The sequence below is a fragment of the Lichenostomus cassidix genome, chromosome W (genome assembly GCF_008360975.1).
Source record: "Lichenostomus cassidix isolate B80296 chromosome W, HeHo_3.0, whole genome shotgun sequence".
Lineage (NCBI taxonomy): Eukaryota > Metazoa > Chordata > Aves > Passeriformes > Meliphagidae > Lichenostomus > Lichenostomus cassidix.
Window position 1 is genome coordinate 13,679,383 of NC_139510.1, and position 14,340 is coordinate 13,693,722.

Sequence of the window (14,340 nt, forward strand, 5' to 3'; positions counted from 1 at the left end):
GTACACCAAATACCTTTGTAATTTCCTGTACTCCATCCCTTGCTTGGGCTATCAGGCAGGTACTGTTCCTAGCTTTAGTGTGGTATAACATAACATTATTTAGAAATAAAAAGAAGAAATATTAGTCTGTGTTCAAACAACCATTTTGTCATATTGGCCGGATATTTGGATCTGATTGCTTTTTGGTTTTGTTTTCATGTTCCATCTATTCAAAGGTCTACCTCTTTTACTCTCTCCAGTGTTATGTTTTATCTGAATAATTAAATGCTTCACAACTGGGAGCAAAAGTACTTTCCCAGAAATTAAATTTGCTTGTTCTTCCCTTATCAATTTCAGGATTCATTCAAGAAATCATAGGGAATCTGTTCCCTTTCTTGCAATTTGGAACAGAGTTTAGAAAAATAGCCTTTTTCTCATTCTCACAAAAAGCTAGGTCTCATTCAGTCTTTTTAGTTCCCTAATTTTTCAAAAGAAAACTTTTCCTTCTCTTCAGGATTGAGTCAGATCTCTGAAAATTTATAAGGTCTCCTATTTCTTTAAGAAGTCTTCTAAAGAATAGTTCCTAGTGAAAAGTACTTATTTTTTGGGTTAAAACCAGCTCTTCAGCTCATCACAGAACTGCTTGGTTTACTGGCTTCTTAGCTCTGTTTGCAAGGGTCCTAAAGAGTGATCTAACCTGCAAAGGGCCTTTTTCTCACATTTTATGTTTCCTGCTTTCTTTTTCAGTAGTTGGGACACAAATTAATTTTAAAGAGGCATCCTCTATCTGAGAAGAGTTTTATAATTTAAAAACTGTGAAATTAGAGTGAAGTGTTGTTTCCTCTTGTTATGAATGAGTGTTTGAGATCACTTAAAAATCACTGGCAAGGGTATCAGCAAAAACCAGGCAATATTAAGCTACAGTGATGCCTAAAGATTTTTAGCTTTTTCATATATTTGTAGCTTTGTAAATTTTTAATATATATCTGTATCATTTCTAGCACTTTCTTACACTTTCGAACAGTAGTTACCCTTTCTCACACATTTGTTACGATTTGCTCTAAGCACAGAAGAGCAAAGAGAACTCTCTGTGAATAAAATGGAAAGAACCCTGAAGGTTCGAAATATTCCCCAAAACGAAATAAAAACCAAATGAGGTTAAATGTTGATAGAAAAAAATTAATTTATTTTATTTAATAGTAAAAGATGCAAGGAGAAAGAAAGAGAAAAGTAGAGAAAAGTTAGAAAAAGCATAGGATAGGTCACTACACTGTTGCTACCTTTGTTGCTGCTGAGCTGGGAGGGGAGGGGCGAAGCAGTTTGTGCCTTTTTTTCCTGCCATTTGATGTGTATTAGCTGCCTTTTCCAATATTGGGAGCAGTTTGGCAGGAATGCAGCAGCCCATCCTCTGAAATGCAAGCATGGTGCCTGATCCCCACAGTCGAACCTCCATCCACTCATGGTGCTCTCACCACAGGACACTGGAGCAGGGAGAGGGGGGGTTTCCACAACTCACTCATGACTTCAGTCCAAGGATGCAGGATTGGGGGGGCTTTTCCTCAAGCTGGTGGCATTGGCGCCAGGAGGCCCCAGGGTGTCTTGCAACAGGGGGGCGGGGGGAGGGGGGGAAGGTGAAGGCCAAAGATTCTGCCCTTCTCTTTCCCCTCCACACTTTTGCACAGGTTTTGCCCTCCTTTTTATGGGCCTCAAGGTGGGCTGCTCACAGTTCATCCCACACGTAGTTTTCAGGAGTTCAAAAGAGATTATGATAAGCAGACATAATGACGAAACACTTTTTGAAGCCTTTCTCTTATTATCAGGTTCTTACAACATTATGCCACACTCTTGAAATTCTATTTAGTCTTATTCTCAAGAAAAGATTTCCAACAAGGATAGCCTGTTTTGCACCAGCACTTGGGAGACATAACGAGATATAGGGCTAAGAACTCTTTGGAGGAACTTCAATCGGGCAGGTCCAAGGGTGGCTTACCTTGACAAATGGTGTCCAATTGGATGTACTTGCTAGTTATACTAATTAATTAAACTAATAAAAATTATTAAAATCTGATGCCGCATGTGCACAGCTATAATTTGTGCAGCTGAAAGCTTTCATTAAAAAACTGTTCTTTATGTTATCAATTCTAATATTGTTTGGAAAGTTTTTTTTTCAATTTTAGGCACTGGAGCACTGTTTGTTCTGTATGAGTTGGCATACAACAATAGCATACTCTATATAAACTGCTGCAACACGGATTCTATACACTGGACCTCATCTGAATCTACAGCTCGTTATTCAAATCCCTATAGATTACCTCCAGCATAGGTAATTCTCTCAGGTACTGAATACCTTTCTCCATGGCATTCCACCTGCTTGGGCACATTATTACATTGTCCTTGAGAGAATACCTTTCCCTTGCGCTTGACAGGAGTCGCCTCCAGAGGCTGAGAATTTCTGTTCTCTTCCCAATTCCCCTGTCAATACCCACATCCCAGGACAGGGATCCCAGTTCCTTGGCTTCACTACCATATAGTTTATCATGGGCCGTGATATCCCAGCCTAAGAGCAGACAGGCCACCAGGGGCTCATGTGACTGGCAGCTAAAAGCTTTTTGCACATCTCGCAGCTCACCCAGGGATAGGGATCACGCAATTATCTCTGGCCCTGCCTCTTCTTCCTGCTCTAAGTGCCCTGTTTTTTCTTCATCCCTGAATAGGTGAACTGATTTTTTTCTTGGATTTCTTCTTCTGTATAGGGGCAACTACTACTGGCACGGGTTGTTCCTGTGGTTCAGCTGCACTGTGAGTGGTCATGGTTCCTGTTGGTCTGCTTTCCTCCTCCTTCTCCCCCTGAGGATGCTGTGTCTAATAAATAGCAGCCAGGGCCCAGCACATTGCAATAAGTTGTTCCTCTTTAGAGTTGCCACAGCATTCTCCTTGTAAATATTCTGTCTCTTTATCAGGGTACTGTCATTGTTCAGGGGTGTCTTGGTTTGAAAGACAGGTGTCTGCCAAGAGAGGTTGAACCCTCCCTTAGAACAGAGAATGTGATTTTTTCCCCTCCCTCCGAATTATTTAATTTTGTAAATCAAGGGCTTTCAGGCAAAGGTATGGGAAAAAAGGAATATCAGTTCTTTACTAGTATCTATAAACAAGCAATAACAATAATAGCAACCATAACTAGAACCAGAACACCAATAGCAGATGACTTGTGAGCTGCTGAGCCTTTTCCCGTGTGGTGTAATCACAGTTGCAAGCAGCAGGGGCGCTGTTGAGCTCCCGGCCGGCCAGGGCAGGTGCGATGACTGCCGAGCGGCTGCAGGTGGCGCTGTGGCGCAGGGTCAAGTCAGCCTCCGGCAGCTGTAATGGCGGAAGAGGCTGAGAAGCATGCAGGGCAGCGAAACAGCTCGGAGCAGCGAGAAAGCAGGGCAGCAGGGACGGGCGCCGGCTCTCTCTCCCGGCCAGCCAGCGAGGCAGCAAGGATTTCTGCAGTCACAGCAGACGCCGCGGTCTCGTGCGGCAGAGGGCGGGGGGCAGGCAGCAGAGGCCGCGGGACTCTCCTGGCAGCAGCCGCGAGAGAACGCAGCCTGGGGAAAACGCGCCCTTCCCAGTGGGAAAAAAAGGTTGAATCAAAGCTCACCCAGCCAGGAGAAGAGAAAAACAGGGCACAGTTGGATTTCCTCTGGTAGCAGCTGGAAAGCAAAGAGAGCAGCCTCTCCCCTCAGCGTCCGAACCATGAGAGAGAGTTCCAAGGGCCGGCTCTACCCTTACCTTGCCCTGCCCAAGCCCAGCTTTTGTCTTTTACAAAAGACTTGATCGCTGTAAACATCTAACTATTTGTTGCTTAGTAACAGGAACGGGAAGAAATTCTCAACCTCCGACAAGGGGTTAACTTCCAAACCATCGGAGCAGAGCATTTCCCCCAAAACGGTCCCATTTTCTCCCACCTTCCATGCCACTCATGACTATCCACCCTTGGGGCAGATCTCTGAATGACTTTCCTAGAAATCTCTGTCCTGACTTTAAACATGGTATGGACCGCACTGAGGAGACAAAGCGGACATAGCAACAAGAACATGCTTTCCTTAACATCCAAAGGGAATTCAAAATTCTCAAAAGCTGCTGTAACAGGCCTGAAGGAGGAAAAGGGGGTGAAAAGCTAGGGAAAATCATCCTCCCCTGTTCCCCCCACAGACTGGGTATGATTATTAATCGGCTCCCAAAGGTAGCGCCCGAGGTAAGGGTAGGGAAGCACTACTGAATACCCATCCCAAGTGACCCTCACTGCCCTTGATGTTATCATGTCATGAACTGATATCACACAGTACAGCAACAAAGCAATCATGATCCCTGTCCCTGTTCTGAAAAAGAGCACCACAAGGAGCACATATGGGAATATGTACAGGATTAGGTACCACACCCACATGCACAGACCAAGCAACATTGTGTCCAGTGGCTCTGTACCTAATACAACAAATGCTTAGGTCAAAATTGTTTCCCACCTGCTCTGGGCAGATCTATTATCTCAACCCTTTGTGTCTCACGTTGAGCGCCATTTAAGTCTGTCGTGATTCAGAAAAGGTATTCTCCAGTTTAGTACTCCTGTTAAAACCACTTGGAGGCAAAGATCACAGGCTGAGATAAGAACAATTTACTGGAAGCAGCAGTGAGATAAGAAAACTAACAGTAAAAGCAATAATATCAATAACAAAAGGTATAAAAAAAAGAAACTATTTACATGGAAAGCCCACAAAAATAAAGAATATTAGACAGCTTCCCCCACCACATTTCCTTGACCAGAAGGAACCTTTTCTCCTCAGAAGTGAGAGTCCCTATCCCCTGTCCCTGGCAATGACGTGAGGGGGGTAGAGACTAGCCTCTGTGCCTTAGCTATACCCTCTCCCAGCTAATGCAAAAATTAGCCCTGGACACTTCTCTTCCAAAGCAGGCTTGCAATGACATTCTTAATGTTTCCCACCCTGTCTGCTTTGACAAAACTTGCAAGTTTGCTGGCTACTGATAAGGAGAGTAGAACAGAACAGAACAGCATTTAACTCATGAAATAAGGGAACAATGTAGCCTTGGAGAAGTAGATAAAGGATGTAACGGGCAAGCAGGATGCTAGGTCAGCTCTGTGTACCTAGATAAGGCTAAGAAAGTAGAAGTCATGCAAAACAAACTACATTGCACCTACTCAAAAGCTGGAGCGAAGGAAGAGCCACCTAAAATATTGGGACACTGGATATTGAAGATCACTGAAGAAGACCCCAAAAGACCAAATAAGGACTTCCGATAAGTGGTGTGACTATGTAAAATAAAGCAATACATATACATAAAGTAAGTGGGGATAGCTAATGAATAGGTAATCAATGTGTATGATAAAAACTCTGTTTACCCAATGTTTGGGGCACTTGATTAGAGGAAGGATCCTCTGAGTGACCAGCATGCTGCAATAAAGAATGCCTGCTTTCTAATATTCGAAACTGTGTTAGAAAGTTTCTATTTGACCAGTATTTTTGACAACTCCAGATGGGACACTGTCTTGGTTTGAAAGACAGGTGTCTGCCAAGGAAGGTGAGAACCTCCCTCGGAATGGAGGATATGATCCACTTCCTTCTGAATTATTATAACTTTGAAATTAAGGGACTTTCAGGCAAAGATATGGGAAAAGGAATAACAGTTCTTTACTAGTATGTATATGTATAAAAAGACAAACAAACTAACAATGGCAGTGAAAGCAAACAAATCCAGAAACCCAGTAACAGCCTTCTCTTGGCTGTCAAGCACTCTCCCCTTTGGTGTATGTGGCAGGACGTTCCCCCCCCTCCTTCTGCTCAATGGCAGAAGATAGATAACGCCAGTGGGGTCGACAGCCTGGCAGGGGTTATCTCTTAGTGCCCAAAAATCTAAGACCTCTAACCTTAATTCATATTTTGTTATGGAGAGAGGGTGTGAAAAGAGAAACAAAATTGTACATACTGACCAAACAGACACACTTTTATCCTATAAAAGATGCACAATTTTTCACAAAGGTAGAAGCTTTTCTACACGAACACCAGAGCATGAGAAAGCCTCTCCCCAGAGTCTGGACGCAACTCTGTGGTAACTTCTTGCAGGATTGGGGGAGGATTCTGATGTATCCCAGCACCAAAATTGGATTTTGCTAAGATCATTGGTTTCCTAAATTGCATTCTTCTGTGCTAGCAATAATAACAACAATAATAGGTACCTTTGCGTGCTGCATTTTAACTATTCGTAGTTTTCCCATTTTGGGCAATATATAATTTGTTTAGCTATTCGTAGTTTTCCTATTTTGGGTAATATATAATTTATTTGGCTCCTTGTTCTGTTATCTCCTGTGTCTAATGAACAGTAATCCATTTTATGTTAGACCTAAATCGGCCATCATTAAGAACTTGTGAACGAGACTAGGTTTAGGGGGTACTGGTTGCTCTAAATAGATTAACTGCCAGTTGTCACAGACCTAGGCAATTTTGGCAGAAATCTATCAACCCTCTGTCTCCATTCATAATATTTTGGCCTAGCGAGCAGGGTTGATGGCAGACGATTTGAGAATTGAGAGTAGGGAGCTAACACATTATTTATGGAGGCCCAATATTCATATTGAAACTGATGATCCCTTGCCCACAGATAACTGGTTTCAGTGGGGAAACATAAAGGAGAAAATAGATGAAAAACGGGGATCACTGAAAGACACCAAAGGAAAGGGAATTATTTGTCATGTACTTGCCCTGTGTTTAAACTCTGCTTGGGGATGGAGAGAACGAATGATAAAAGAAAATGAGATATTGATGAATGAAATACAGAGATTAAAACTTGCACAACTATCCCTGCAAAGCCAATATAACCAGGCAAAACAGGGACTAAAAGAATCTAAAAACCATGCAAAAATGGTGGAGGAAAAATTGGAATTAACATTATTGCATATTCCCAAATCTATGGATGTTAGAGAAATTAAAAAATTAATAACATCACCTGAAGATTGGGATAGTGATATCTGGGAAAGCTCTGACGAAAATTATAATGGCACCTTTGACTTAGATTCAGATGAAAACATGGAACTTCCACCGTTTAAGGAGGAAGAAATTCCAGAATTTAAAATAAAACCCATTATTAAAACCAAGACAGCAGAAGGCCCGCAAAGGGGGGGAAGGCGAACTACAACCAAAACAACCCCCTATGATCCCCTGCAAATGGCAAACATTAAAGAAAAATACACAAGAAAGGTGGGGGAAAATGAAACAGAATATCTACAGAGAGTTTGCCTCACAGGGGGAGATGATGTATTATTAGATGGCTCAGAAAGCTATGGCTTCTGGGGTGCAGGAGTATTTTTACACCTCGGACCACAACCCCCTAATGAACTGCACTCCATCACCAGCAGAGTGGCTTACTGGGCAGGCGGAACAAACCAAATGGACCGGGGAGAACCAACTGCAATCCCTATTCACTCAGCAGATGAAGTCACAATTGCAATAGCAAAAGCTGCTTGTATCCAAGAAATGCATGACAGGGCAGACAGAGACATCCCGATCTCTGCAGAGGTAGATCCTGACAGGATGCGGCCCTTGATACAGGGGGCCCCATCCGCCTTAAAAAGTTACTTGGTAGAGAGACGAAATGAAATCAGAAATAATATAACATACAACAGAACACTAATGTAAAATCCACAAGCACCACGGAGACCCATCCCGACATGGGCTGATCTCTCACACGATGTGACCTCTCACACAAAAGAAATAGGATGGAGTCTAGAGTCAGGAATTGAATAAAAAAGAATCCCTGAACGGCGGGTGAGAGTAATGAAACATAACCCCCCCCTCCGAGAAAGGGAATAATCCTAACCGACCTGACTCTAGCAGAGAAAAAAGGAATGAGCTATGGAGAAAAGCTGTCACCCCAGGCATTCCGAAAGGGTTAATGATGGGGAGGTCGAATAGTGCGATCTCGCTGACTTAATTCAGTTTACAGAAAAGATGAAAGAACAACCAATTAGCAATTCAAACACCACACAAGAAGCAGGGACTGCTCCTACCCCCAATCCATTTGCAACTCAAAAAAACTAAGTGCTGGAATGCCAGGGCAGCAGAGCCAGCGCTCAGACACACCCAACAAAACTAGCCCTCATGTGTATCTACCCGTAGGGCCAAAAAGGCAGCCATTAAAATTTCTTATTGATACTGGTGCCCAAATGTCTTTAATTTCTTTGGCAGATGCTGCAAAATTACACTTAAATTTTAAAAAGAGAAAAAAGCTACATTTAACTGGTTTTAACAGAGACAGAACCACAGCTCACCTAGCAAAAATCTGGTTGTGGTTACCCGGAGAAAAGATGACAGCTCACATTTTTGCTATCGCTTGTTATAAATTAAGTCTCAATAATCAATCAGAGACAATGTCCAATTAAGTATAATTTGATTTATTTAGAGCAAGCGGGTATCAGCGAGGCAGCGCTGGGCAGATAACTGCGCTGAAATAGTCCGAACTCTCCTCTTTTATGCAGTCTCTATTTTCTGACCACGTATATCTTCCGGAGTTGGTACAGCCCCTTCATCATGTTGTTTGCTAGATGGTCTTATTCTTGCTCTTCGGTGGTCGTGGGAAACAAGTCCTTGTATGTTCGCAGTGTCGTCCCCCCCCCAAGCAATGATTCTATATCAGCCCACTCCTCAACAAATACAGGATACAGGATGTGCAGGGTGGGGGTCTCCCTCCCCTTTCTATTCGGTTCTGTGGGCAAACAGGATGCCTTAACAGGATGTGTTGAGGCCCCTTTTCCTCTCTCTTGCGATTCTTGCGAATTCTTATCACATCGCTGATCATGAAGAGAGCATTTTAGGATATGATATTCTTTGAGGAAAAGTGTGGCAATTACAAAATGGTACTATTTGGTCTTTTGGGTCTGCAGAAACCTCACGCAGTAACATTTTTGGGAAAAATAGAAAAATAAATCTCCTAAAAATGGCTCCAATATATCCTGTTTCTGCTGTATCTAACACCAAACAATATCCTATATGTGATAAATGAGTGGATAGTGAATGTTGGTGTTGGGGGTTGAGAATTTCTTCCCATTCTTGTCACTAGGCAACAAATCGTCTGATTTTCGGAGCAATCAAGCCCTTTTTGTAAAAGACAAAGGCTAGGTTTTTGGGCGGGGCAAGGTAAGGGAGAGCTGCTGGGGAACACGCTCTCTCGTGGTTCGGACGCTGAGGGGAGAGGCTGCTGCCTCCTGGCTTTCCAGCTGCTACCAGAGGAGATCCAACTGTGCCCTGCTTCTCTTCCCTCCTGGCTGGGTGAGCTTTGATTCAACTTTTCTCCTCACGGGGAGGGGCACGTTTCTCCCCCCCCCCCCCCAGGCTGCGTTCCCTCGCAGCTGCTGCCGGGAGAGAGTCCGGCTGCCTCTGCTGCCTGCCCCCGCCCTCTGCCGCGCGAGACCGTGGCGTCTGCTGTGACTGTGGAGATTCTCGCTGGCCGGAGAGAGAGAGAGAGCGCCCGTTCCTGCTGCCCTGTTCCCTCGCTGCCCTGAGCTGTTCCTGCTGCGCTGCGTGTTTCTCAGCCCATCCGCCATTGCAGCTGCCCGACGGTGACCTGACCCTGCGCCACAGCGCCACCTGCAGCCGCTCGGGAGTCATCGCACCTGCCCTGGCCGGCTGGGAGCTCAACAGCACCCCTGCTGCTTGCAACCGTGATTACACCACACGGGAGAAAGTTCAGCAGCTCACGTTATCTGCGGTTTGGTTTTCTGGTTCTAGTTGTGGTTTGCTATTATTGTTATTGTTTGTTTATAGATACTAGTAAAGAACTGATACTCCTTTTTCCCATACCTTTGCCTGAAAGCCCTTGATTTACAAAATTAAATAATTCAGAGGGAGGAGGGGAAGAAAATCACATCCTCTGCTCTAGGGGAAGGTTCAACCTCTCTTGGCAGACACCTGTCTTTCAAAACCAAGACAGATCTTGGCGCCCAACGTGGGGCACGAGGGCATTGGAAGAAAAAGGAATAGCAGTTTCTGTGAGATCTATCTTAGTGTGGTGAACATGAAAACCTCATTAAGTGGTACTATGCTGAGTATACCCTGGTTTGGTTGGCACATAATTGTGACCACATTTTTCCCATTTGCAGCTCCCTACCTAAACATGGGTCCTATAACTAAGGTTATTGTGGCTGTCATCCAGTTTGCACAATGGGCCAATAGGGTGAAGAACTTCTGGATCTTTCAGTTCATTTTAACGGCAGGCACATGGCTACAGTTTTTTGACACCGTCAGTACATGTTTTTGGAGTTTATTTGGTAATGGTACCTTTTGTGAGGAGATAACACCAGGAGAAGGTTTCTCTCAACCTTTTATTCATTACTTTGGGCCTACTCAACTAATGCTCGAAAGGTTTGGAAATTCTCTAAATGCTTATGATATCATACAGTGCCTGGTGTTGCTGTGGCTGATAGGTTTATCCTACCTTGCATTCCGGGATAAGGTGAAAATACCCTGGGTAACCATTCCAACACCTGTGCCAGGGAACAGGGATGCAGCCACAGAGCCCAAGGCTGTCGCAGAGCCTGGGGATACCCCACAGCCTGACTCTGTCCAACAGCCTGCCTCAGAAACAAACCGTCCAGAATGGGTGGGGGTGCTAGTGGAGGAGATGATACACAGAATACACCAGCTGCTGAAGGAATACATCTCCCTAGCAGGTGTAAAACCCTCTCCTCGCCCCAAAGGGAAAGAGTCTGATGGTGCAGCAGTGGAACCCACAGATGTTACAACCATCCAGGTTCCAGCTGAATCCCAAGAGCAACCACAGCCAGCCAAAGTTGCCCCTGTGGTGCGTACAAAGTATAAGACCAAATCAGTATGCCCAGTTAATGATGATGGGGAGCCATTGCCCTCACAACCAGCAGTGGAATCTGAGCCCATAATCATCACTGAGTCCTTCAACTTTGATACTCTCCGTAATCTGCGAGATGATGTTAAGAGACGGACGCACGAAGCTTTCCTAACCTGGTTACTTCGGGTTTGGGACCTTATGGGCCCAGGAGTGCAGCTGGATAATAATGAAGCAAGGAATTTGGGACCCTTGGCCCAAGACCCGGCTGTTGACAAAGTGTTCGCAAGGGAGACAGGGCCCCTTTCTCTCTGGGAGAGGCTTTTAATGGGTGTAAGAGAGAAGTTTGACAACAAAGACCAAATGCAGGATCCCTACCGTAAATTGACCTGGAAGACCATTGAGGAAGGGATCCAACGGCTGAGAGAAGCAGCCATAATGGAGATGCTCTTTGGGGGGGATGGACAGCACGAAAATGACCCTGATAAGGTCAGGTGCACCACGCCAATGATGTGGAGCTTTATAAGGCGAGGGCCAGACCATCATGCCCCTTTCCTTGCAACTATTAATGTTGCTGGCAATCGAGAGACGGTGGGTTCAATAGTTGACAGGCTCAGGTATTATGCAAGTGTGATCAGTGACCCAACGCAGGCTCAGGTCTCTGCTGTGGTTAAAGACCTCAGGAAGGAGATTAAAGAGGAGATGAAGGACCTGAGGGAGGAAATTAGGGACGAGATGAGGAGGATCAATGTGGCACCAGTGAGAGTCACAGGCCCCAATACCAGAGCCCGACGTCCCCCAGCTAGGGAGAGAGGGTACACCCCACGAGCTGAGTTGTGGTTTTTTCTGCATGACCATGGGGAAGACATGAGGAGGTGGGATGGGAAGCCCACTACTGCCCTGGCAGCACGGGTGTGTCAGCTTAAGGAGGGAAATGCTGACCGAGGGGGCTCTGCCAAAGCGAAGGTAGCCTCAGCTTCCCGTGGCCGACCTGCTAGGTACAATAGAAGGGAAGATGATGGGTCAGATCCCCTTGAAGGAACCTCTGGAATGCATGACCAGGAAGGGAATGATGACCAGTGCTAGAGGGGCCCTGCCTCTAGCCAGGTAGAGGTACGGGAAAACCGTGTTTTTTGGACTGTGTGGATTCGATGGCCTGGCGCATCAGAGCCACAAAAATATGAAGCACTAGTTGATACAGGTGCGCAGTGTACCCTAATGCCATCGGGACTTACGGGAGCAGAATCCATCTCTATTGCTGGGGTTACGGGGGGATCACAGCAGTTGACCCTGGTTGAAGCCGAGGTGAGCCTGACGGGGAGGGAGTGGCAAAAACATCCCATTGTGACTGGTCCAGAGGCTCCATGTATTCTGGGCATAGACTTCCTCCGTAACGGCTATTTCAAAGACCCGAAAGGACTCAAGTGGGCTTTTGGAATAGCTGCTGTCGAGGCAGAGGGCGTGAGGCAATTGAACACCTTGCCTGGTCTATCAGAGAACCCTTCTGCAGTCGGACTTTTGAAGGTGGAGGACCAAAAAGTACCAATTGCCACCTCGACAGTGCACCGTCGGCAATACAGGACTAATCGAGATGCTGTGGTTCCCATCCACAAGATGATCCGTGAGCTGGAGAGCCAAGGGGTGGTCAGCAAGGCCCACTCATCCTTTAACAGCCCCATCTGGCCTGTGCGCAAATCTGACGGAGAATGGAGATTGACTGTGGACTATCGTGCCTTGAATGAGGTGACTCCACCTCTGAGTGCTGCTGTGCCAGACATGCTGGAGCTCCAGTATGAGCTAGAGTCCAAGGCAGCAAAGTGGTATGCTACTATTGACATTGCAAATGCATTTTTCTCCAGTCCTCTGGCAGCAGAGTGCAGACCTCAGTTTGCTTTCACCTGGAGGGGCGTGCAGTATACCTGGAACCGACTGCCCCAGGGGTGGAAGCACAGTCCCACCATCTGCCATGGACTGATCCAGGCTGCTCTGGAAAAGGGTGAGGCTCCGGAGCATCTGCAGTACATCGACGACATCATTGTGTGGGGGAGCACAGCGAAAGAAGTGTTTGAGAAAGGAGAGAAAATCATCCAAATTCTCCTGGAAGCCGGTTTCGCCATCAAGAAGAGCAAAGTCAAAGGACCTGCCCAAGAGATCCAGTTCCTAGGAGTGAAGTGGCAAGATGGCCGACAGCAGATTCCTACCGTAATCATCAATAAGATCACAGCGATGTCCCCACCCACCAACAAGAAGGAGACACAAGCCTTCCTAGGCGCCATAGGTTTCTGGAGGATGCATATCCCCGAGTACAGCCAAATTGTGAGTCCTCTCTACCTGGTGACACGCAAGAAGAACGATTTCCACTGGGGCCCTGAACAGCAACAAGCCTTTGCTCAGATCAAGCAGGAGATCGCTCATGCAGTAGCCCTTGGCCCAGTCAGGACAGGACCAGAAGTGAAGAATGTGCTCTACTCTGCAGCCGGGGGAAATGGTCTGTCCTGGAGCCTGTGGCAGAAGGTGCCTGGCGAGACTCGAGGACGACCATTGGGATTCTGGAGCCGAAGTTACAGAGGGTCCGAAGCCAACTATACTCCCACCGAGAAGGAAATCCTAGCAGCCTATGAAGGAGTCCAAGCCGCCTCAGAGGTAATTGGTACGGAAGCCCAACTTCTCCTTGCACCCCGATTGCCAGTGCTGGGGTGGATGTTCAAGGGAAAGGTTCCCTCAACCCACCATGCCACCGATGCCACGTGGAGCAAATGGATTGCTCTCATCACACAGCGCGCCCATATTGGAAACCTGAATCGCCCTGGGATCCTAGAAATAATTACAAATTGGCCCAAAGGTGAAGACTTTGGCCTCACGGATGAAGAGGAGCAGGAACAAGTGACTCGCGCAGAGGAAGCTCCACCTTACAACCAACTGCCACAAGATGAAACACGCTACGCTCTGTTCACTGATGGTTCCTGTCGTATTGTGGGGGCAAATAGGAAGTGGAAAGCAGCTGTATGGAGCCCCACCCGACGGGTCGCAGAGGCTACAGAAGGAGAGGGGGAATCGAGTCAACTTGCTGAACTCAAAGCCGTTCAGCTGGCCCTGGACATTGCTGAAAGAGAGAAGTGGCCAAAGCTTTACCTCTACACTGATTCATGGATGGTAGCCAATGCTCTATGGGGTTGGTTGGAAAGGTGGAAGAAAGCCAGCTGGCAGCGTAGAGGAAGACCAATCTGGGCTGCTGATGAATGGCGGGACATTGCTGCTAGGGTGGAGAAACTACCTGTGAAAGTCCGTCATGTAGATGCCCATGTCCCCAAGAGCCGAGCTAATGAGGAACACCGAAACAACGAACAGGTGGATAAAGCTGCAAAGATAAAAGTATCACAAATAGATTTGGATTGGCAACACAAGGGGGAGCTGTTCCTAGCTCGATGGGCCCATGATGCCTCAGGCCATCAGGGCAGAGATGCCACCTATAAGTGGGCACGAGACCGAGGGGTGGATCTAACCATGGACTGTATCTCC

General features: G+C 46.3%; 1 pseudogene; it reads left to right on the forward strand.

Moving 5' to 3' along the window:
* LOC146425537 (uncharacterized) overlaps positions 1-14,057 on the forward strand; it is a 156,813-nt pseudogene extending 142,756 nt beyond the window's left edge.
* The last annotated feature ends 283 nt before the right edge of the window (positions 14,058-14,340 follow it).